Source organism: Dromiciops gliroides, chromosome 3 (genome assembly GCF_019393635.1).
Source record: "Dromiciops gliroides isolate mDroGli1 chromosome 3, mDroGli1.pri, whole genome shotgun sequence".
NCBI lineage: Eukaryota > Metazoa > Chordata > Mammalia > Microbiotheria > Microbiotheriidae > Dromiciops > Dromiciops gliroides.
The window spans coordinates 185,176,645-185,200,705 of record NC_057863.1 but is presented as its reverse complement, the minus strand read 5'-3'; the positions used below and the strand labels follow the sequence as shown (position 1 = coordinate 185,200,705).

Here is a 24,061-nt window from a genome sequence, read left to right as displayed (position 1 = left end):
AGTCTGGTGAAGACTTTCTCAGTCCTTTCTCGAGATCTTTTCTTAGGATAATATTTTTAAATAATTGAAGAATTGTGAAGACTGGTGAATATAAAAATGCAATTTTTCCCCAATCCAAATTCACAGCCCCTCTGAGTAGACTCTCGTTAAGAACCTCAGTTCTTGAATATGGATTTCTGATAAGAAGGTAAGGGTCATAAAATTGGGGCTTCAGGAAGCCCAGGAATGGTAAGAAAACACAGAATGACCGCGGTTGGACTTGGAAATGTATTTAAAGGGAGGCACCATCATGAAGAAGACACAGGGGTGTTGATAATGAACTTGGCCTATATCATAGTTCTGTCTGTGAAAGGGGAGGAATATAAGGCCTGGATTCTTGTTTACTTGAAACTTTAATTGCAGGAAGCCACTCCTTTTGCTCTAGTTCTAAGTTTTCTGCTTAGAGGACCAGCTCTGCCCAGAACATATGCATGTCTATAGCTTAGCATTACAAAGAAAATTCTGAAGAGGGCAAGGACAGTTTTCATCTTTGGAATCACCATGGCACCCTGTCCAGTGCATTGCACATAACAGATGCTCAATAAATATTTGTTCAATGAATGGGAAAAAATAGTTATTCCCCCATTAGAATGGGAACTCCTTGAGGGCAGGGTTGGTTGGGGTTTTTTTTTGGGGGGGGGGGTTTGGGTTTTTTTACTTTTCTTTGTATCCTCAGTGCTTAGCACAGTCCCCAGCACATAGAAAACAATTAATAAGTGTTTGTTTACTGTAATGACTATTGACTCTTCCTCCCAAAATATTGCCAACTCCTTGATTTAAAAAACTCTGCATGCCAACTTTATTTCTAGATAATAACGTAATTTCAAATATAGAAGATTTCTATTTATAGTGTCTGGCTAAAGTCCATATTCTGCCTTGATATATGTTTTTCTCCAAAAGCCTAGATACAACCTTGTTGTACTACAGCTTGGCTTTATTCTCATTACTTCTATAATACTCTGTGACTAAGGCCAGAGGAGTTATGCTGTGGAGGTCCCAGGAGCATGTGCAGTGTGTGCCCTGGAGCCTTCAACCAGCTTTCTGGCTCCCAGCCATGCTGCCATCTCAATTGACCTTCTGCCCTCAGAGGAATGCTGTGTGGACTTGGAGTGTATCCCTGGAGACTCTTTAATTGGGAACTTGCTTCCAAAAGTTTACACAGGCCCAAGGTTGCAGCAGTCCCTCATTCCAGCTTCCCATCAGCACGACTCACTCAGACTGAAACCAGACCCTAAGGTTAGTAAAAGCAGTCCTGTACATAGACCTTCTGTTCCCGGATGTGCACAAAGGCAGAGGGCAGGCAAATTTCAGGAGAACGAGGAAGACGTTTTTAATAAGGAACATGGGAAAACTCAGAGTACAAGACTTTGTCACATTTGTACCTAACAGCCACAAGTTGAGGTCGGGAAGTGAGTTGGGGATAAGGAATATACTTCATCTAACAAGGAGATTCTCAAAGAAAACCAAATTATGTTTATTCTCACAACCCTGTGATTTGGAAAAACTGAGGATTTGGAAGGGTTCGTTACTCACCTATACTTGTGAAAGTAATCAGTGACCAGAGGAGAGCTACTGGGAAGGGGGGGGGGGAGGGGGGGCGCCCAGCGGTCATTGAAGTCATAGCATGTGAGAGCAGCTGGAAGGTTTGGAAATGTTTAGCCTGAAGGAGAGAAGGGAGGACATGATCTATTAGAAAGGACATGATATTTTCAAGCAATGGGTGTCAAGGGGTTGGATTTCTTTTGTTTGGCTCTAGAGGACAAGAACTAGGAGCAGTGGATGGAAATGACAAAGAGGAAGATTTAGGTTTGATGTAAAGAAAAACTTCCTAACAAGTAGAGTTGTACTAAAGTGTAGGAGGGTACCTTGTGAGGCAAATGGTTGTCCTCCACTGCAGGTATTCAAACAAAGGATGGATGACCACTTATTAATTATGCTATAGAGGAAATTCTTGTTCATATGTAGTTGTACTAAAGTGGTCTGGTTTATCTGCTAAGTCTGAGATCCTGTGATTCTGTGAATTGAATTTCATGTTTAAATATTACAGCAGGCACTAAGAATGCTAGGATATACTCAGTAACTTCTTGTTAGACTTTATCTAAGTCCCTGCTACAGCTTAGGTTCCACACAAATAAAATGAGCCAATACGTGGGTGAAAAAAAGTTTCAAGTGAACCTTATGCTAAATATGAAGCCACGCTAAATCATAAATGCCACAAGTATATTTTCATTGGATTTGACCAAATTAATTTGAAATGCTTAGGAATTTTCCTCTTTTTAAAATTAATTCAGTAAAACATTTTTTTTTAGCTTTTTTTTTTTTTTTAGTGAGGCAATTGGGGTTAAGTGACTTGCCCAGGGTCACACAGCTAGTAAGTGTTAAGTGTCTGAGGCCGGATCCGAACTCAGGTACTCCTGACTCCAGGGCCAGTGCTCTATCCACTGCGCCACCTAGCTGCCCCTCAGTAAAACATTTAAAAAGCCATTGAGATGAGACATTGTTGCAGAATTAATCACAAATGAGGTTAGAAACAAAATAAAGATTTTTTTTCTCTTTAAGAAGAAAAAACCTTTAATGTTAGTAAAATGTGTGATAAAGTTTAAATAACTCACAAATCTATATCTCTTATTAATTCAGTGATTTATTTAAATGTACATCCTTCATTGATTGATTAATTAATTCAACAAGTAATCTTTGGAATAATTTATATATGAAGTACTTATTATTGAATATAACATAGTTCCTAATCTCAACACCTTTCTTTAGTAGGACAGATGAAGATAATTATTTGTGTCTACATATAATTCTACTATAAAGTTTTAGGATTATAGATCTAAAATAGGAAACTAATTTTACAAATGTGGAAACCAAGGCCTGGAGACAACCAATATAAGACTATACACATAAGAAAGTAGTCAGGCTAGGATTTGAACAAGGGCTGGAGTTTGAAGCAGAGCTCTATGATTGGAAATCCAAATCCTTCGATAAGTCATCTCAGAATAAAGTTGATTAATAAAGTTGAATAGTTTCAATATCTAAAGTCAATTTTTGACCTAGTTTATAGGGTAGTGTAACCTGCATGGAAACTAGCAGTTGTTTGGCGACCCAGAGGAAACCTAATATTTATTGCTCTTTAGAGTTGGTGAAAAGTACTTAGAAGGTTATCTGCCCAAAATATGACTGACTAGGAAAGATATAAATTGTAGGCTAGTGGAATACAAAAGAAGGAGAATGAAAATAAATTGATTCCTTAACACATTAAAATGAGTACTTTTATTTCAACTAAAAATAGTACTGGAAATGTATCATTTAGGTTCTTAAAGCAGACAGTTCTAGCAGATTGATAAAAAGAATGAGTGAGCTGTTAAAATTTTTATACATAAAGTAACATTTCCCTTTACTATGAATATGTATCATTACTATTTTGAACCTAACTGCAATGGTAAAAAAAAAATACCATTAAATCATGTTATTTGTTCTTTTTGTCAGAAATTCTCTGATTAGAAGCACAAGCATGTGTCAATCAACCTAAAACTCTACAGCCTACTGTGAATTTTACTTAGAATACTAGAGTTTGGATCTGGAAAGAAACTTAGAAAAACGATAGAGATAAGAAATAGACTTAAATGATTTGAATCTGCTGTGACTCCTACACAAAATCATTACTGAATAAACTGTAGTCATATGACCTCACTGTAGCCCTGGCAAAGGTAAATGGTAATTTATAAAATCTCACCAAGGGGAAAAGAGACACTAGATCTTGATCATTTGTTAGTTTGGGATACCTAAGGACTGACAAATACTGTAGTGAAAGGGACAAAGGAAAAAGCACATCTGCCACCTCGTGTAAAAGTAGGTTATTACAAGTTTTCATTTTTATTTTTAAAGGGTGTAGATCCAATACCATCATTACACATTTATCCAATATCATAGGATGTGAGTTGGTCTGGATGAATAAATTTTCCATAAGTATGTTGTATAAATCACTAAAAAAATTTTAAACCTACCATTTTTGAGTGAAGAATGTTTATTAAATATAACTTATAATCCCCTGCCTTATTAAATAGAGTATACTGGACATACTATTTAATGACTTAGAGTTATCATTATGAATGTCAATAATTGTAGTAGATAGTAATGGTCCCTAGGTCAGGTTATTTGTTCCTACTGGAAAGGGGACAAACAGAATGATAGAAAAAGAAGCATGAAATACTGAAAAGAATACTAGATTAAGCACCAAAAGTCTTGGGTTCTAGTTCTATTTCTATTTCTGTCACTAATTTGTTTTATTATTTCAGCAAGTTCATTACAGGCATACCTCAGAGATATTGCAGTTTGGTTTCACACCATTGCAATAAAGCAAATATTGCAATCAAGGGAGTCACAAATTTTTGGTTTCCCAGTGTATATAAAAGTTGTATTTACAATATGCTATAGTCTATTAAATGTGCAATAGTATTATGTCTAAAAAAGCTAATGTACATGCCTTAATTAAAAATACTCTATTGCTAAAAAATGCTACCCATCATCTGAGCCTGAATTCAGCTAGTGGTAATGCATTTTCTGCTGGAGGCTCTTGCCTCAATGTTGATGACTGCTGACTGATCAGGGTAGTGGTTGTTGAAAATTGGAATGGCTGCTGCAATTTCTTAAATGAAGACAACAATGAAGTTTGCCAAATCAATTGACTTATCCTTTAATTGGCCTAATTTCAGTATTGATGTGTCTCAAGAAACAGGGAGGCCCAAGGAGAGTCAGAGAGCCAGGAATGGAGGGTTGTTGTAGTCCAAATACACACAATGTTTATCTATTAAGTTTGCCATCTTATATGGGTGCAGTGTGCGGCATCCCAAAACAATTACATTAGTAACATCAAAGATTTTTGATCACAGATCACCATAACAGATATAATAATAGTGAAAAAGTTTATAATATTGCTAGAATGACCAAAATGTGATGCAGTAGCACATGCTACTGGAAAAAAATGGTACTGATAGACTTCCTTGATACAGGGTTACAACAAGCCTTCAATTTGCTAAAAAAAAAATTGCAATATCTGTGAAGTGAAATAAAATGAGGTATGCCTGTATTATGGTTTATTATTCACACTATTAATCATTCTGATTCTCTATTACCTCCAAGATCAAATATAAAATACTCTCATTGACTTTTTTTTGTGTGAGGCAATTGGGGTCACACAGCTAATAAGTGTCAAGGTCTGAGGCCAGATTTGAACTCAGGTCCTCCTGAATCCAGGGCTGGTGCTCTATCTACTTCACCACCTAGCTGCCCCCTCTCTCATTGGCTTTTTTTTGGGGGGGGGGCAATGGGGGTTAAGTGACTTGCCCAGGGTCACACAGCTAGTAAGTGTCAAGTGTCTGAGGCCGGATTTGAACTCAGGTCCTCCTGAATCCAGAGCCGGTACTTTATCCACTGTGCTATCTAGCTGCCCCCTCATTGGCTTTTAAAGTGCTTCATAACCTGGCCCCTTCCCACCTTTCTAATTGTCTTATACTTTACTCCTCTCTGCATACTTTGCAACCTAGTGATACTCATTATTCTTTGTAAAAAAAAAAAAAAATGCTCCACTTTCTGGCCCTTGGCATTTTCACTGGCTGTCCCCTTATGTGGAATTTTCTCCTTCCTCATCTCTGTCTCTTGGCTTCCCTGAATTCCTTTAAATCCCTGAAAGAATACCACCTTCTAAAAGAAATTTTTCCCAATTCCATTTAATGCTGGTGCCTTCCATCTGTGATTATTGCCAATGAAAAGAGCCCTGGATGAATCTTGGCTCTGCTATTTACTATTACCCAAATGACCTTTGACAAATCACAATGTCTCAAGTCCTTCATTTTCCAAGAATATAAATGAGATGGTTGGACTAGATGGTCTGATGTAATTTTCATTGGCTGTCTTCCATTCCTGGAACTCTCTCTGTCCTGGATATTTTGCCTTTCTTCCTTCTAGTCTCAGTTAAAGTCTCATCTTCTGCAAGAAATCTTTCTTAATCTTCCTTGACCTTAGTACGTTGTCTCTGGATTATCTCCAATTTTTATGATACACATACACACAAATATATGTGTATAGTATAGTATTTATATATATATATATGTATAATTTGTAGTATGTATGTAGTTGTTGGCATGTTGCCTCCCATATTAGACCTGAGAAGAGACTACTTTTACCATTCTTTGGATTCCAGTGCTTAGCGCAGTGCCTGGCACATAATAATCACAATAAATATTTGTTGATTTATTTTGTTTGCTTTATTGGGATAATTGGTCTCTTAATTTCTCTTTATTGTCCAAGTATGTTAACTCAATATTATTCCTACTAGTCTTGACTCTATGGTCTGCCAGTCCAATAATGCCCCATCTTCAACCTTTCTTGATTCCCTTGTTACCTTTATCCTCTTCTCACATAAATATAACTTCAACCATCATCCTTAATTAAAATTTAAAACATTTTGCCTTCCTTCTAATCTCAGTACTGAGTAAACTGAGTACTAAGGTCAAGGAGGATTAAGTAATACCATGTGGCCAAATCTCTTGGAAGAAACCATGAATTTATGTTGATGATTTACCTACATTTTAATAGTGGACATGAGCAATGCTAGACAAGAATAATAATTCCATAATTCTTTGGATTCTATAATTCTGTGGCATTACATGGCTCGGAAATGTGGTCATTTCCTATTATAATGATCATGGTAAGTATTTGCAAAAAGGCCATCATGAAAATAATTGTAGCTTATATAACAATATATGTTACAGAAGACGAAGAGGTAGAGAAATTTTATTAAGAGCTCTATTAGATCTCCAATAAGATATGAACAAATAGTTCTCAAAAGATCTACAAAGTATTCACAACCATATAACAGTATGCTCCAAATCACCAAGAATAAGAGAAATGCAAATTAAAACAACTCCAAGGTTTTTACCTTATACCCTGCAAATTAGTAAAAAAAATGTGGAAAGAATGAGAGTTCAGAGGGCCTAGGTTCAAAACTTGAGCTCCACAACCTATGTGACCTTAGGTAAGTTTACTCTCCCCCCTCCCCACTCCCAAACCTCAATGGGATCCCAGTTTTCTTGTCTGCAAAATGAGAGGATTGGACTAGATGATCTCAAAGTATCCTTCCAACTCTATATACTATGATCCTAAGTCTGAAAACTGATCCCATAAGCTGTTACCCTCATGATACCAGTCTCATGATCGAGAGATCATAAACTCTTTGAGGATAGGAAATTTTTCAATTGTGTCTATTTAATCCCAGCACTGGAACATAGCAAGCACTTAAAGACTTGTTGATTGATTGGCATTGAAGACATAGTTTATCTGAGATATGAGTATGGTTTTTTTTATTTGATACAGAATAGAACTTCTCAAATAGGTAATCTTCAACATTATTACTAAATTATATTTAAGTTAGGCAGCTAGGTGGCACAATGGATAGAACACTGGCCTGCTGTCAGGAATATTCTCTTCCTGAGTTCAAATCCAGCCTCAGACACTGACTAGCTGTGTCACACAGGGCAAATTTTTGCCTCGGTTTTATCATCTATAGAATGAACTAGAGAAGGAAATGGCAAACCACTCCAGTGTCTTTTCCAAGGAAATCCCAAATGGAGTCATAAAGAGTCAGACATGACTGAAAATGACTAACCAACAACAATTTGTTATATACAAATAATGGGTTAAATAATAAACCATTACAATGGGTTACTTACTCACTAATATTCATCCGATTTCTAGTCTTTCCCTTATAGCTTCAATGACAGAAGCCTCAGACTCTTTTTTTCCTTCTAATTTACTTAATTAATTCAGTGACAAACTACCTCAGCTTAACTCTTAGAGTTCTTTGGTTTTCCTGGAGAGCAAACTTCCCATAGCTCCTCTTTTAGTTGTATTTTTGACATCTCAATCTCCCTTCTCTCAGAATATTTCCTATTTTTCTTACACATATCAGAAGCAGAGATTATTGTCATATATTGTGATGCTTTCTCCTACCCATCTTACTGTTCCTCAGTCCTTTGCTCCATTGTTATCTGCATCATCACCATTATTCGTACTAAGGGTCTGTCTTGTGTCCTCTTCTCTCTATATATGCACTTTATCACTTGGGTTACATAGAATATTCATTGTTAAGACTAGTGCCTCTTGTGTGAGAGTTTGCTGAGCCCTTTTCAGGGCTGCTCATTCATGTTTAGTGTCCAACCAGTGACCCATTTCTCACCTGTGGCTCCAAGAAGCTGTACAATGTGCAGTGGCCACACATCAGTAAAACCATCTCAGCCAATGAGCTAACCTAGGTTGAAGGTAACTGACAGGCCTCAAACCCATTGGTGAGTCAGGGGGATATCCATTCTGAACATGTGAAGATTTCTCCCCAGTGGTGTGGGTGGATCAGAACAATTTGTTCCACTGGCCTTGAAGCTGGCTGAAAGCAAGCACTACGGAGTGCTTAGAGCTTGGTCAGACATTGATGTCATGACTTTTGTCCTGCCACTGGACTTTGAAAACTCTGGAAGAGAGTGAGGCTTATGACTTTGTGCAACTGCCTCACTTAAATCCATTTCACTCACAAGACATCACCCAATGATATAATTGATCCTCTTCAAAAAGGAAGGACAAACAACAGCAACTCTATCACCTGGCTACCTCATCAGATCTCATAGGCTTAATTATTACCTCCATGTAGATGAATAGCAAATCTATATAACCAGCCTCATTCTATCTCCTGAGTATCAATCCTGTACTACAAACTACTTATTGAATATTTCAAATTGAATGTCTTTTTTTCGTTTTCTTTTTTGTGTGAGGCAATTGGGGTTAAGTGACTTGCCCAGGGTCACACAGCCAGTAAGTGTCTGAGGCCAGATTTGAACTCAGGTCCTCCTGACTCCAGGGCCGGTGCTCTATCCACTGCACCACCTAGCTGCCCCAAATTGGATGTCTTATAGTCATCTCAAACTCAATGTGTCCAAAACAGAACTTATCTTTCCCCTGAAACCCATTTTCTCGACTTCCCTGTTAATATCCAGAGCACAACCATTCTTCCATTTTCCAAAGTTCACAACCTTAGGCATTTTCTTCTACTCAATCTCACTCACCTACTTTTTTTTTAATTTTTTTTTTTGGTGAGGCAATTGGGGTTAAGTGACTTGCCCAAGGTCACACAGCTAGTAAGTGTTAAGTGTCCGAGGCCGGATTTGAACTCAGGTCCTCCTGACTCCAGGGCCGGTGCTCTATGCATTGCGCCATCTAGCTGCCCCACTTACCTACTTTTGAAATTTGTACCCATACCTTGTAATTTCTATCTCCACAAAATCTCTAATTTATGTCTCTTTCTCTTTGTTCATACAGCCACCATCATTATCTTCAGGCCCTCATCATCTCTTTCCTCAATTAGGAGACAAGTTTCCTAAATTGCTGTCCCTTTCTCAAGTCTTACTCTACTTTATTCTACTTTTTCTTAAACTCATCTGCCAAAACTATTTTCCTAAATAGCACATCTGTCCATGTCACTCTTCAACTAAAAGTAAATTCTAATGGATTTCTATCACCTCTAGATTCAAATAGAAATTCTTCTGTTTGACATTTAAATCTCTTTACAATACCTGGTCCATCCTATCTTTACAGTCTTAGTTTATATTACCCTCCTCCTCATACTCCAAACATAGTGTCTTCCTTATTATTCCTCACACATGATACCCCATCTCCCATCTCTATGCCTTTGAACTGATTAGCATTTTCCCTATCCCTGTAATATATTCCCTTCATCTCTCAGAATCCTTCATTTCCTTTATAAGGGGATTAAATTCTAGCTAGTCTGTCTAAAATATCTAATGAGTGGTCGCCAATAAATTATAAGCTTTAGCAAGAGTTAGACTTTTAAGCACTTATTAAGGAGAATAAGAATTTGGTGAAGAGAAAGAGAAAGGCCTAGATTCATCTATCTATTAAAGGGAGAGTGCATTTCTAGCTCCCTTCTCCACCCGAGTCCTGAGGAAAGAACGGGAGAGCACCAGCCTTGCCCCCTCTTCCTCCCACAAGCAAACATCACTTCCTGACGCCAAAGAGCCGGATGTCTTGCCCTCAAACGCCTTCTCCTCATGGCGGAGCTTTGCTATAGTAAGTCTCCAGCAGGTGGCATCATTCCAGTCATTACACCTTCAAGATTCAGCTCAAGCACCATCTTCTGCATTAAGCCATTCCTGATCCTCCAGCTGTTAATGTACTTGTTCCCATAGGATAAATATTTCTCTGGAAGACTGTAAGCTCCTTGAGGGCAGAGACTGTTCTGTCTTTGGCTTTGTATCCTCACGGCCTAGCACAGTGCCTGGTATGTAGAAGATTCTTCCCAAAAAATCTTGTTGATTGATTTATTGATCTGAATGCTCCATCAAGAAACCCCATGATCTCTGTGAATTATAAAATAAATGTCCATTGTCTCTAAAATCACAGAATCTCAAAGTTGGAAGGAATGTCAGAGTCAATCTAGTCAAATCCATACCTGAATAAGAATTCCCCATACAATTTTGCCAAGCCACAGTACAGTTTCTTATTGAAGATGTCTAGAAAGAAGAAACCCACAGCCTTCTGGGGCCAACTATTGTGCTTTGGGGTAGTTATCATGAGTAAGTTTTTCCTTACTTTGAACCTAAAGTTGTCTCTGTTCTAGCTTCTAATCTTGATTCCACACAAGAATATTATTGAAGGCTTGAAGGAGGAAGTATCATGCTACCTTCTACTTCTTCTCCTCTTCAGGCTAAATATCCTTCACTACTTCAAATGATCATTATATGACATGACCTCAAAGCCTTTTATCACCTTGTTTCACCTCCTTTGGATGTTACTCAGCTAAGCCCCCAGATTGAACACTGTATACTAAGTGTGGTTTGATCATGTGCTAAGGAATAAAAACCTCATAAACAAATGTAGAAAGGCAGAAATATTAAATATATTTTTTGTTGTTTGGTTTTTGGGGGTTTTTTTGCAGGGCAATGAGGGTTAAGTGACTTGCACAGGGTCACATAGCTAGTAAGTGTCAAGTGTCTGAGGTCAGATTTGAACTCAGGTACTCCTGAATCCAGGGCCGGTGCTTTATCCACTGCGCCACCTAGTTGCCCCTTAAATATATCTTTTACTGACTACAATGCAATAGATTTGATGAGAGATTTGTTAGGGAGACCAATTAGGAGACTATTGCAATAGTCCAGGTGGCAGTAGATGGCAGTCTGTACTAAGGTAGTGGCCACTGTAAGTATTGAGAAAGGAGAAGTTATGAGAAATGTGGTAGAGGGTAGAAACTACATGATCAAGCAATTGATTGTATATGTAGAGTGAGGAATTATTGATGACACTGAGGTTGCAAACCTGGGTAACCAGAAGGATCGTGGTGCCCCCAACAGAAATAGTAAGTTCAGAAAAAAGATTAAAGGAGTAAGGGAAAGATAATGAGTTCTTTTTGGATATAATTGTATTTGAGATGCCTATGGGATATCCAGTTTGAAATGTCCAAGAGGTAGATAATGATGAGGGACTAGAGCTCAGAAGAAAAACAGCAGGTAGATAGATAGATAGATAGATAGATAGATAGATAGATAGATAGATAGATAGATAGATAGATAGATGTCTTCATAGAGATGAAAGATATATATCTTCATAGAGATAAAAATTAAATGCAAGCTAATTAATGATTATAAACTATAGAAAGAAAAGTGAAGAGGGCTCAAGACAGAGCCTTGGAAATGAGAATATAAAGAGGAGGGAAGAAAGCTCAAGACAGAGTGGATAGTTAGAAGACATGATATAAATAGTGATCCCGCAAAAGAGACTGAGAAGGATCAGTTAAATGGGAAAGAGAACCAAGAGATAGGAGAATTTTGGGATGTTTGAGTTATATGGCAGTTAAGGCTGGAGGAACATACTGAGGGGAGACATAAGGATACTGGTCACCATTGGATGCAAGCACACTGGTCAGGAAGGAAACACATGTCCTGCTCTGGATGTTGGCATTCTCAATTTCCCATGCTAATTTGAGTTCTCCTTAGAGTGTCTTTTCAAATATGAACTCTCTTCACATTTATATATATATATATATACACATACATATATATACACACACATATATATACATATATATATACACACATATATACATATATATAATGGTATTTATATATAAATGGTGTTTATATATATATGTATATGTGTGTGTATATATATATATATATATATATATATATATATATATATATATATATACACCATTTCTCCCTTTCACAAAAGCTTTATTTCAGACTGACTGAAAGCAAGCTATTCTCCAAGTAAACTGTGTATTTGGACTGTACTAATCTCTACTAATTCCACTTCTGTTTCTTATAATATGCCCCTCCACACAACCTTTGTCTATTAAAATCCTACCCATTCTTCAAGACCCAACTCAAATCTTACCTCCTCCTCCATGAACCTTCCTTAATCCGCCCACCCCATCAGCAGATATTTCTCTCCCTTTTCTGAACTCTGACAGCACTTTGTCTTTATCAATCAGATTACACTAATTATATCCTATTAATATTGTAGTTTGCCCATCTTTCTTATTCCCCCTACTAGATTTAAGTTCAGTTGGTACTCGAATTGTGGTGGTATGATCTTCAGTCCTAAGCACAATCAATGACTTGCACATTGCAAGTATTCAATAAATGTTTTTGTAATGGAGAGTAAACAGGAAAATCCCCAAACTGTAACACCCTGGGCCACTTCTGGTGGGTCATATCGTGTGAGTAGCAACCATAACTTCCAGGGGTGAAGGACAAGGTTTCTCTTCTCACCCCACCCCATAGGAAGACCCAAAGAAAGTGTTACAACCCATACATTGCAGAGAGAGGAAGAAAAAATGAGAGGGCAGAGTTTCTCCTTTTAAAGACAATTGAGTGAATGGCTCAATTGATTTATATTGATTTAATTGATTTAGTGATCAATAAGGAAATTGTTTTATTATGCCCTTCTAGCTATGTGACCCTGTGCAAGTCACTTAACCCTCATTGCCCTGCAAAAAAACCCCCAAAAACCAAACAACAAAAAATATATTTAATATTTCTGCCTTTCTACATTTGTTTATGAGCCCTTCTGAACTGAGTCAGAATACAGGTGGTCCATTGGAAGTGGCCCTGGGTTATATAGGTAAGAACTACGGGGCCTCTGGTGCTCATCTCATTATATTTGTTAAGTGAATGAATGAATGAAACAGCATTTCAAAGAAACTTAAGGGCTTAAAGCAAAGACTTATTTTCATGACAATAAAATGAGCTGGATTAGTGCAAATATGTTTTTTGGTGATAGGTCTGCTTTCCACCCACTTTATCTTTAACATTTTTTACTTTATGTAGCTTATAGGATCATATAATTTAGAGCTAGAAGAAACCTCAAAGATAATCAAGCTTAACCCTTTCATTTTACAGATGAGAGAAACCAAGAAACAGAGCTTTGAAGTGACTTTCCCAAAGTGATACTGGTAGTGACAGTGCTGAGATTCAAACCCAAGTCCTTTTCTGAATCCAGGGCTCTTTCTACTGTACCACATTGATGAACAGTAAGATATAGAACTGCTTATCTCTCATAGACTTGAACTCTAAAAAAACTCCTCATGAATCACATAATTTGGAAAGTTTTGGGTCTTCTTGCAGTGGATTACACATCAATCTGGGTGTGTGAAAAACAGCAATTATTGTATAATACAAACAGTGAATTTAAGACTGTAACCAAAAGGCTACCCTGATCCACACAAAAGTTGCTAGAGCCCTTATTCAATAGCTAAATACTTTTAAAATCATGAAGTTAGAGACATTTACTTTTACCTGTATGGTTCTAATCAATATGCTTTATATGCACACAGAGATATTTAATGTTTATGGAAATATGTTGGCATATTTTAAAGTGGGAAAAAAATCCCTAAGAGCTGATTATTTCAATAGGGGGTAATTGCCTGATATTTCTAGTTAGGTTTTTTTTATGGTTCCAATGCTTTGAGGGAAGCATGCCATGAAATAAAGTAATTTCCTGCAAGTTGAGAGAGTTTAGCTACAGTCAACATCATATCTACATTCAGTGTGGAGATAGGCTTTAAAATGTCTGTAATTTGGGGTTGGGGAAGGGAGAATAACCTGGACCCGTGGTTTCATTAGAATTAGGACTAACAGGCAGGAAAATTCTCTTTATCAATGCAGATGAACACCTGCTCAGAGCTTTAGAGAGTTGCCCGGCTCACTGAAAGGTTAAGTGACCTATCCAGGATTACATAGTGGAAAGTGTCAGAGGTGGGGCTTGAATTCATGTCTTTCTGATGATGAAACAAGCTCTCTATCCATTACAATAGATTCCATAGCAATATCATAAATAGTCTTCACTGAATCAGTAAAGCTGTAAAATGGCTATTTCTGAAGGTCTCTCCAGCCTTGTATCATATTCCAGAATTTTATACCCATAAAGCTCTAGAAATATTTGTTGTTAATTGTTTGTTCGTGTCTAACTCTTCGCGATCCCATGGACCATACTGTTCATGGCATTTTCTTGGCAAAGTTACTGGAGTGGTTTGCCATTTCCTTCACCAGTAGATTAAGACAAATAGCAATTAAGTGAATTGCCCATGGTCACACAGCTAGTAAGTATCTAAGGTCAGATTTGAACTCCTGACTCCAGATCCAGTGCTCTATCCACTGAGCAACCAAGCTGTCTCCTAGAAATAGTTATAGGGTATATTAAATGTTAATAATATGGTGGAGCAATGGCACCCTATATTTAAAGCTCAAGCATCACCAAATGTCCCCCCAAGTGGTTCAGGGTGGTTATGATCCTAGTCAGTCAACGCATAAACAGTAACTTATTAAACACCTACTGTTTGCCAGTGCTAGATAAAAGCAAGACAATCCTTGGCCTTATTAAAGTGATTGGGCATGAAGGGATGTTGTGTCTGTGTATGAATTGTAAATGGAAGGACTTATAGTAAATTTTAAAAAGCATCCTTGCTTAAAATATCCAGATAATCAAGAAAACAAATTAACTGAAATTATCCAGATAATTATTTTAAGTATCCATTTCATTTTGCATAGATATACCCTTACCCAGTGCCAAAAATAACCCCCCAAATGTTTTTATCAAAGGAAATCATTTTAATTTGGCACAAGAGTATGTCCGATGAGTTAGCTAATGACCAGCAGAGGTTAATGGACCTTAATTTCTCCACAGACTATCAACTCTATAGCTGATCATTAATCCCTATGAAATGCCTGTGCCTGGACCCATTATTGCTTAATTAGTTCAAATGAATGAATCAAATGAATTCCAACATTCTTGTTGTTCCCGTCTCAGGTGCAACAGTTCAGTTCCGGATTCACATAGTGCTAAAAGTCCAAAATACATTTTCATTTTCATTTCAGTTTGCCCTTGTAAACAGCTTTCATCCAGTTCCTTGGAAGCAAGGACCATGTATTGCATTTTCTAGTATTCCTGGGTCAGTGCCTTTCACATAATTCAACCAAGAATTTAATTTTTTAAAAAAACAAACTAGAGGTTATCCAGAGGGTGAACTGCATGCTAAGGGAATTTGAAGTTGTATCATATAATAATAATTACAAGAGCAAGAATGATCATGTCTTATATTTTGTATGATGATTTTCATTTGACAAAATACTTTTATATACATTTATACAGTCAAAGGAACTGTTGACATTTAGTCTGAAGGAGAAGAGGAAGCTTAGAGGAAATAATAATAATTGTCTTCAAGTAACTGAAATAGTCTTGTAGAAGTGGGAGACTTATTGTAAGTAGCTTCAGAGAGAAGAGTAGTGGATAGAAATTCCTGGGAGGCAAAATTGGTCCAAAATAATAAAGGATTTCCTAATAATCCAAAAATGGAAGGGTGGCCCCTGAGTCAGTGAATTCATCTACATGAGATATTACGATGATGATGATAACATTAAAGACAATGTACATTTACATAGTGCTTTAATACTTGCCAACTGTTTTGAAGTACTTTTTAGAAACAAAATACTAGAAAACACTAGCCAGAGAAATCAGTTTCCTTTGAACATTTTTTTAGAGGAATAAACACACAATTTTAGACCATGATCATTACATTTAACTACCAAAATCTACATCTGAAAGAAAAAAAAACATGTTTTGGTATTTCTGAGTAAGTTTATGACTCAATCTTATAACTATATGGCTTTTGTGGAGGTAGTAGAGTAGACACAAGGGGTGTTGGAGTTTGGAAGGTACAGGTCTGGCTCTGGGTAGGATATAATGTCATAATGTAGTGTCACAATGGATAGCGTGCTGAACTCAGAGTAGAGAAGACCTGAATTCAAATCCACCTTCAGCTATTTCTTAGTTATGTAACCTGGGCAAGTTACCTAAGCCCAGTTTGCTTATCTGTATTTAATAAAACATCTTTAATTACTCTTTCAAACACCATTTATACTGACAAGTTCAGTCCCCAGAACTAGGCTGTTGTATCTCCTCTCAGTAGCATAAGGGATAGCCCTGAGATATTGAAGGTGTTTATCTAAGATTATAGCTCAGAAGTCCCCACCAGTATGCTTTCCCCATGATTATCATTTAATATCAGTCAACTAAACTTAATAAGTTTTAAGAAAGTGTATCTAGCAGCTAGGTGGCGCAGTGGATAGAGCACCGGCCCTGGAGTCTGGAGTACCTGAGTTCAAATCCGGCCTCAGACACTTAACACTTACTAGCTGTGTGACCCTGGGCAAGTCACTTAACCCCAATTGCCTCACCAAAAAAAAAAAAAAGAATGATACAAAAACAATGTCCCCCAAAAGCCTGTGAGTATGTTCCAATCCAGGGGAAAATGAATGCAAGGTTGATTGAACACATGTGACAAAATCAGATTCTGTATTTATGTTGTGCTTTTGTGGGCTCAAGCAACAATATGACTATACATACATACACACACACACACACACACATATATATACTATATAAACAGACATGTATATGCATATCACTAATATTGTTTATTTTAGCAAGTGTTTATTTTTAAATTTTTTTTGCAGGGCAATGGGGATTAAGTGACTTGCCCAGGGGCCACACAGCTAGTAAGTGTCAAGTGTCTGATGGCCGGATTTGAACTCAAGTACTCCTGAATCCAGGGCCCATGCTTTATCCACTGTGCCACCTAGCTGTCCCCACAAGTGTTTATTTTAATGCTATTATACTTGTGATGGAAAGATGACTTTTTTGTTCTGAGGCTTTCATATTGAAATGCATTTAAATGTTAAAGGGACTTACATACATATACATTTCTTTGGTTAAATATGTTAGAAGTTACAAAATCATGTGTGAAGGAAGTCCTTTTACTAGAGTCCAAAGATATTACTATATTACTCTTAGGGGTGTGTGTGTGTGTGTGTGTGTGTGTGTGTGTGTGTGTGTATGTTGTCGTTTTCTGCTGGACTTATAAAACGTTGAATCTACTTTTCCTCATTGCATTCAGTTTGTACTTGCTTCCCAAATAGGCACTGCTACCAGTTCCTGTTTGCCCATCTATACTGGAAGGATGCCAAACATTCAAATCTTCCTCTTTTCTGAAGTTTCACAAGCTTCTCTTCTGTTCAAAGAGAAGGAAGAGCTAGCTGAAACTGTTCACTTATATCTACCCCAAGTGATTCCTTCTTAGGGCTTTGGTTTGAGCTTTCAACCATTAAGCTGTTAGATGTTCAAATTCTCGATTCCAATCCAACCAATAAATTTGTTTTACACAAACCCCACAGATGATGACCAAGTCTATCTATCTATCTATCTATCTATCTATCTATCTATCTATCTATCTATCTATCTATCTATCTATCTATCTATCTATCATCTATCTATCTATCTATCTATCTATCTTATCTATCTATCTATCTATCTATCTATCTATCTATCTATCTATCTATCTATCTATCTATCTATCTATCTATCTATCTATCTATCTATATCTCCTGTATAACATTCCCCCAGTGCATCTAATGGCTTTCTTCCTTCCTCTCTCCCTCCCTCCCTTCCTTCCATCCATCCTTTCACTCATTCATTCTTAATTTCTTTTTTCTTTCTTAGTTTTCTTTCTTTCTCTCTCTGTCTCTTTCTTTCTTTCATGAGGCAATTGAGGTTAAGTGACTTGCCCAGGGTCACACAGCTGGTATCCAATGGCTTTCAAAGACCTCTAATTTTTTTTACACCCTCAAAGTAGAATTTATTTTTTAAAATAATAAAAATTTTTATTTGTAGTTTTGAGTTCCAAATTTTATTCCTCCTTCCCCCACTTCCTCTGTCCCCTCCCTGAGGCAGTAAGCAATCAGAAATGGGTTATACATGTGCAATTATGTAAAACGTTACCATATCAGTCATTTGTACAAGAAAATGTGAATAAAGGAAAAAAATGAAAGTGAAAAATAGCATCAATATCAGTTGTTTTTTTTGGAGGTTGATAGTATGGTTTCATCAATAGTCCTTTGGGATTATCTTGGATCATTCTATTGCTGAGAATAGTTGAGGCATTCACAGTTCTTTCATCAAACAACATTGCTGTCTCTGTGCACAACATTCTCTTGGTTCTGCTCACTTCACTATACAACAGTTCATACAAATCTTGCCAGGCATTCTCATTTCTTATAGCACAAATAATATTCCATCAGTATCATATAGCACAGTTTTTTTTAGCCATTTCCTCAACTGATGGGCATTCCTTTGATTTCCAATTCTTAGCCACCACAAAAAAGCTGCTATAAATATTTTTGTACAAATATATCTTTTTCTCTTTTGGGGAATGAAAGACATCTAAATTGACAAAAGATTTTTCATACTTAGTTTATAGCCTATTTTCTTTGGTTGATGAAAATTTCCAAGGCATTATTCATACCTACTTAACCAATATATATTCTAACCTGGTTAAGGTATCAGGCAACATATCGTCATGTACTTTAAGTAAGGTAAAGTAATTGTCTAGACTGATCTTATATGTAGAGTGGGTATAATAATAAAACCTACTTCACAGGGTTTCTGTGAGCATCAAATAAGACAATATATCTGAATCATTTTGCAGATTGAAGCACTATACAAATATTAGCTATTAGATGACTCTATAATGTATTAGGAATCATTTAAATATAAGATATGTCTAAAGTTAGAAGTGTTCATTCTTAACCACCTGCCAATTCTTAGCTCAAATGTCACCATTTTAAGAGGCCTTTCCTGATCCCATATAGCTTGTCAGGATCCCCATGCCATGACCACCTCTCTATTTTCACTCCTCTCTTTTTACTATTAGGACACACCTTGTTTTCCAGAGCCAAGGCCCAATAAGCAAGCTGTGCCCTGAGCTTGGCATAACAACAATCCCTTGCATTCACCCTCTGGATGAACTTTGCTGCAACTAAATCACAGAACTGATGATCCTGAGCTCAGGCAAGCACTAGCATGAATAGACTTCTTGTCACTAGACAGCCTTGCCTCTCTTGCAATTGTGCCTCACCACTGGTTACACTTCACTGTTGATTCTTTGACTAGTGCACGACATCTAGTCTCTCTCCTCCGATGGAATAAATAATGCTTTTTGCTTATAACCACTATTTTGTTTCGTTTTATTTTTCAGACTTAACAGTTGGTGTATAACCTTTATGAGCTCTTCGGTATTTTCAGAGTCGACAGCAGTTGACTCTTTGATCATTTATTTTCAGAATTTGACGAGCTGCTAATGCACTTTTATCATAGATTACTTTCTATCTATTTGGAAAACATTTTGTAAATACATAGTACAGTTTCTCCTTTGCTAGAATTTAAGCTCCTTGAGGGTAGAAATAGCTTTATCTTTTCATAGAAGGCACTTGATAAATACTTGTTGATGGATCTATTGATTCTTTGATGTGACCATTGTAATGAATGAAGTCTACAATTTATAAAATTGTCTGGCAACCTCTCAGTTGCCTTTACTGAATCATCATCCATCTCTCACCCATCCAACGGGTGTCTCTTACATCTTCTTCTCTCTGCTCTCTCTAATGAATGAATGAATGAATGAATAGATGAACAAATTAATAAAAAGGCATTTATTGAACATTTACTATGTAGAAAGTATTGTGATTCAGGCATAGTGGAAAGAACATCTTCTTTGGAAGCAGAGTGCCTGGATTCAAATTCCATCTCTTATGTTCACTATCTCAGTGGCTCAGTTTCCCTATCTATAAAATGAAAGGGTTGAACTAGATGGCCTCTGAAGGTCCCTTCTAGCTTTATGTTAATGCTCCTATGATCTCATCAGCTCTTCAGGGTTTAATTATCTTCTCTATGCAGATAACTGCCATATATATGTATATGTATATATATATGTATGTATATATGTATATATACACAACCATAATTTGTCTTTAAAATTTCAGTCTTTCTTCATTAACTGACTATTTCACAGCTCCACTTAAATATGTACAAAAAATGTACAAAATGAAACTCATTATCTTCCCCCTAAATCCAGCCCTCATCCAGATTTCCCCATTTCTATTGAGGGAACCATCTTCCTCTTATTTAGTTACCACAAATTTAGGTGATTATCCTTGACTTCTCCCTCACCTCTGGTTCTTAGAGTGAGTACCTATCTTCCTTCAAGGCTAAGCTTAATGGCCACCTCCTACAGGAAACCTTTTCTGAAGTCCCCATTCCCACCCCAATTGTCAGCATTTTCTTTTTCCTCAACTTGCCTTGAAACTACTGTTTCCATGATCCCAGGAGACTGTAAGTTTCTTGAAGGAGGAATTATTTTTCCTTTTTGTTTTTGTATTCCCAGGGCTTTGCACAGAGCCTCGTACATGGAAGGCATCTAATGAATGCTTACTGAATCAAACGTTAATATTATAATATTATATAATATTAATATTATATTATAAAATTATAATATTATAGTAGCCTTTAATATTATAATTGTAAGTGATTTGATTAATGCTTTATCAAGATTAGATTGATTTTTACCACTGTCTTTAGGACTGCAAGGGCATTTCTAATTTTTAAAGGAAATTTTGCTTTCTTTATTCATTCAGAAATAGTCAAGTTCATTTTGGGGATTATTAAGAATTTCACATTACATTCCATGTTTTAATTTATTTATGATATTTCCCTTTATATCTATGTCATGTGTCCATTTTGATCTTATTTTGGTAAATGGTGTGAGATATTGGTCTATATCCAATTCCTGCCCGACTGCTTTCCAGTTTTCCCAAAAATGTTTACCAAATATTGAATCATCATCCTCAAAGCTTGAATCCTTTCATTTCTCAAATATAAGGCTAGTATAATTATTTCCTACTTACTGTATTGTGTGTCTACTCTGTTCCAGTGATCCACCTCCTCTATTCTTAGCAGTATCAGATAGTTTTGAAATTACTGACTCATAGTTTAAGATTTTGTACAAATAAAAAATATTTTTTATAGCTCAGTAAAATAATTTTTTTTGTAATTTAATTGTGATGGCAGTGAATACATAGATTAGTTTTTCCCTCAGGTAAACCATCCCTTCATTCTGGTATAAATCCCACTGGGTCACACTTATATAATCTTTGTGATATATTGTTGTAGCCCCCTCCTAGTTAGTATTTTATTCGTTAGTGAAATTGGTCTAGATTTTTCTTTCTCTGTGTTTCCTCTTCCTCATTTAGGTGTCAGCACCATATTTGTTTCATAAAAGGAGTTTGCCTATTGTTCTAAATAATTTATTTAATATTCTAAATAATTTATTTAATATTGGAATTGGAATCTTTAAATGTTTGGTAGAATTGTAAATCCATCTGGTCCTGACGCTTTTTTCTTAGGAAAAAACATGGTATGTTCATTTTTTTTTCTAAAATAGTTTTAGATATTCTATTTCCTCTTCTGTTAGTCTAGGTACTTTATATTTTTCTATGTATTCTTCTATTTCACTTAAATTATTAAATTTATTAGCACCATAACTAGGCAAAATAACTTCTAATAATTGCTTTGATATCATCTCATTAGTGGTATATTCACCCTTTTCATTTTTAGTACTACTGATGTGATTTCTTCTGTCTTTTTAAAAAATAACATTAACCAATGGTTTATCTATTTTCTTGGGTTTTTTTCATAAATCAGCTGCTAGTTTTATTTATTAATTCAATGGTTTTTCTACATTCCATTTGATTAATCTCACCTTTAATTTTTAGTGTCTCTAAGTTGGTGTTTAATTGGAGATTTTTAGTTTGTTGTTCTTATTTCTGCCAGTTCTTAAAAGTCATGAAACTTTACCTAAGCTATGGGTGGTATCTTTGTTCTTTCCTAATTGATTCCAACTTCTTTTACGTGATTTCTCTTAGAAACTATTGGGGTGTTCCAGAAATAAGGAAACCAGGAGAATTTTCTTGAAAATATTGCCTTGAGGTCCCCCAAAATGAAATACAAAATGGCTTTTTCTTTTCTTGATATGTTCCAAGGACAGTTAATCCATGCTTCTGACACCATCCCTTCTTCCTTCTTTGAAAAAAACCGTGGTATGGTTTTTTAACATGGGTGCCATCTGCTGGTCATCTCTGTAAATTTTTATGGTTTGATGTATGACTTTTTCCCCTTACCAACTGATGCTTTAAAATGTTGAGATATGTGAATTCTTAAGTGTAGCTACTGCATCCATCGATGTAGACGAGATCATCTCAACCAAGAGCCTCATTTTACAGTTGAGGAAATTAAGGAACAGAGAAATGAAATGACTTACCCAAGATAACACAGGTAGTATGTAATAGAGCCAGATCCAGATTTTAAAATTCTCAACCTAGTAACACTTTCTATTTTGAGGCAGCTAGATGGCATAGTGGAGAGACCACTGGAGCTGGAGTCAGGAAGACAAGTTCAAATCCAAGCTCAAACACTTGCTACCTGTGTGACTCTGGGCAAGTCACTTAATCTTTGTCTGCCTCATTTCCCCATCTGTAAAATGGTGATAATAATAGCACCTAACTCATGGAGTTGTTTTGAGGATCAACTGAGATCATATTTATAACACACTTAGTGTGGTTCTTGATACGCAGTAAACACTTAATAAATACTTGTTCTCTTCCTTCCACTCAACTATTACTCCTCTTTTATAATCTTCGATAATACAGGATAACCTCTGCACTGTGATGAGCTATCAGAGGAGTTAATACAGGAAATATTTAATAAAAATATTATTAAAACTGCTCAGGCTAGGGAAGGGGTTCTTGACCTGTGTTTTAAAGAAATATTTTGGCACCTGTGTTTCAATATAATTAGTTTCATTTGTAATTCTATATATTTTACTCATGCATTTAAAAATATCATTCTGAGAAGGGGTCCATAGGCTTCACCATACTGCCAGAGGTGTCCATGACAGACAAAAAAATGGTTAAAATAACCCTAGATTAAAGGCATTAGTGAGTCCTTATTTCACCTTGTGTTATTTACCAACTTCCACTAATGTTGTCCTCCCATTCCTACTATCATATGAAGGTGAGTCTGGGTTCTTGAAATCTGAGCCAGTAGGATGGTAAAGTGGGAAAATCACTGACTGAATTCAGAGAATTGGGTTCAAATGCTACCAATGATACTTACCATATATGGCCTTTAGCAAGACACAACCTCCCTGAGTTCTAGGTTTTCCTCATTTGGGAAATTAAGAGATTTGGAGTAGATGGCCTCTGATATGCTTCTGCGTTCCAGCTCTGGTTCAATAATCCTCTGAGGGCCAGCTCCAGCAGGTCCTATCAAACTGCAAAGATTTCAAGCATGGGCCTGGTTGGAGATAGAATCTTTCTTCCAGAGAGCTGGCCTTGTTAAGTGTGGAGAGGTTTATTTCCTCATTGGTAACAAGTGAATGCATTCATAGTCATAGCACTTTTTTCAAGGCTATCTTATAGGATTCTGATCCTATTAAGTTTAAGAGCCAGAAGGGACCTCAGAAGTTATCCAATCCAAACACCTTCATTTCAGGTTCAGAGAGTGTAAGTGA

General features: G+C 36.5%; 1 pseudogene; it reads left to right on the top strand.

The window, feature by feature from the left end:
* The window catches only part of LOC122747306, a 75,197-nt pseudogene that overhangs the window by 28,707 nt on the left and 22,429 nt on the right, over window positions 1–24,061 (top strand).